General features: G+C 59.8%; 1 pseudogene across 1 annotated transcript in view; it reads right to left on the bottom strand.

Moving 5' to 3' along the window:
• The window catches only part of LOC114072643, an 8,227-nt pseudogene extending 7,791 nt beyond the window's left edge, over nt 1–436 (bottom strand). Inside the window, exon 1 of the transcript XR_003574211.1 lies at nt 346–436. The product of XR_003574211.1 is annotated as a class II histocompatibility antigen, B-L beta chain-like (transcript). The remainder of the gene's footprint in view (nt 1–345) is intronic.
• Between the last annotated feature and the right edge of the window lie 1,245 nt (nt 437–1,681).

The following is a 1,681-nucleotide window of genomic DNA, read 5'->3' on the forward strand; positions in this document are numbered from 1 at the left end:
TACCACCAGTACGGCCCCAGCTCCCCACACACGCTCCATCCCCAGCGCCGGGCAGGTGCTGACACCCCAAAACCAGCCGGGCGGGGCCGTTTTGGGGGGTTTTGGACGCGCTCTGATTGGCTGAGGGCAAAATCGGGGCCCGTTTAGCGTCGCGTCCTCCCGGCAACTGATGAGTCATCAGCGTGGCGCGCTTTGATTGGCCAGAGTTGTGTGGGCGCTTTCTGATTGGCTGAGGCCGTTGGGGGCGCTGCAGCCCCGGGGGTGGGGGGTTCTGGGGGGTCCTTGGGGTGGACCCGGTTGGGAACAACCCCTGATCTCCCCCCGGGGCCCGAGGGCGGAGCGGACCCGGTTGGGAACACCCCGCTCGTCTCCGCCGCTGCAGCCGCTTCCCCTGCTCCGGCTGCCGCCGCTCGGCCCCGGCCGGGCCCGCGGGCATCGCCGCTCCCGGCGCGGGTGGAGGGGCCGGGCCGGGCCGCGCCCGCTGTTCCAGTCCGGTCAGGGGCTGAGACGGGGTTCTTTAGAGGATGACTTTTTCGGGGACACCGAATATCGTCCGACCTGCCCGGTGCCGCCCCGCCGGTCCCTCGGTGCGGCTCTTCTCGATACGGGGCAGTGGGACCTCCTTTATATTCTCTTCCTTTTATTTTCTACATTTAATTCTATTCCCTCCTCGCCCTGCCCTCGGTGCAACCCTTTGACGACACCCGACAGCGGGTCCCTCGGGGCAGCTCTTTCTGTGACTCGGGGCGGCTCCTTTAGTGTATTTAATTCTCTCCTCTCTCTTTGATTCCATTCACGCCTCCCTCGCCACACCCCCGGTGACCATTCCACGGCCGCCACTCCTCGCTCGTCCCTCGGGGCAGCTCTTTTACATACGGGGCGGCGGAGGCTGCCCCGGGACGGCTTTTTTGTTTTACTTTGGTTTATTCTCTGTATTTTATTCTGTTCCAGCCTCGATCCCTTCTCTGGCGACCCCCGCCAGGGCCCATCCCAGGCGGCTCTTCAGTGCCGGGGGCCGGCGGGGCCCCCCAAGGGCCGATCCCTCTCGCATTCACTTCAGTCTCCACTTTGTGTTCCCAGCCCGCCCGTCCCGGGGCGGCTCTTCTGTGTTTGTGTCTCTTTTCAGACAGAGCTGGCGTTTCATTGATCGATTCCCCACATTTTATGCCTGTTTAATGATATTTTATTGATTGTCCCGGAGATCAGGATCAACAGCTGGATCCTTCCGGCCGTGGTGCTTTCCAAGGAGAGCAGGACACGGGCAGAGCCGGCAGAACCAGCCTGCGATCACCCAGTGCCCCCTGGGAGAGGTGTTGGAGAGCAAAGCCTCCCTTCAGGTGGGAAGGAAACTCTGCATTTCGTGAGCTGCCTGGACAATGTGTGCCCACAGCTGTGTGGGAAGCTGACAGGAGGGAATAACATTCCCAAGCACCTGCATCTCTGCTCTGAAGGAATGACTGTCTGCAGGTTCAGACACTTCTGAGTTTGACCCTTCAGCTACTTTAATAAAGCCTTCAGTTGAAGATCTTTGTTTTATCAGGAGCTCCTGGTACCTCCAAAAGCCAGGTCAGGATCACCAACAATTTCCTTTCCTATGTGGATATAACTACTTGGCAGGATTCTGTTGAGGAGTCTGATGCTCTGTATCAAGACATTCCTGGAATAATATTCCAGGGAGCAT

The sequence above is a fragment of the Empidonax traillii genome, unplaced genomic scaffold (assembly GCF_003031625.1).
Source record: "Empidonax traillii isolate 1590-97213 ecotype Southwest subspecies unplaced genomic scaffold, ASM303162v1 scaffold3646:size23432, whole genome shotgun sequence".
Taxonomy (NCBI): Eukaryota; Metazoa; Chordata; class Aves; order Passeriformes; family Tyrannidae; genus Empidonax; species Empidonax traillii.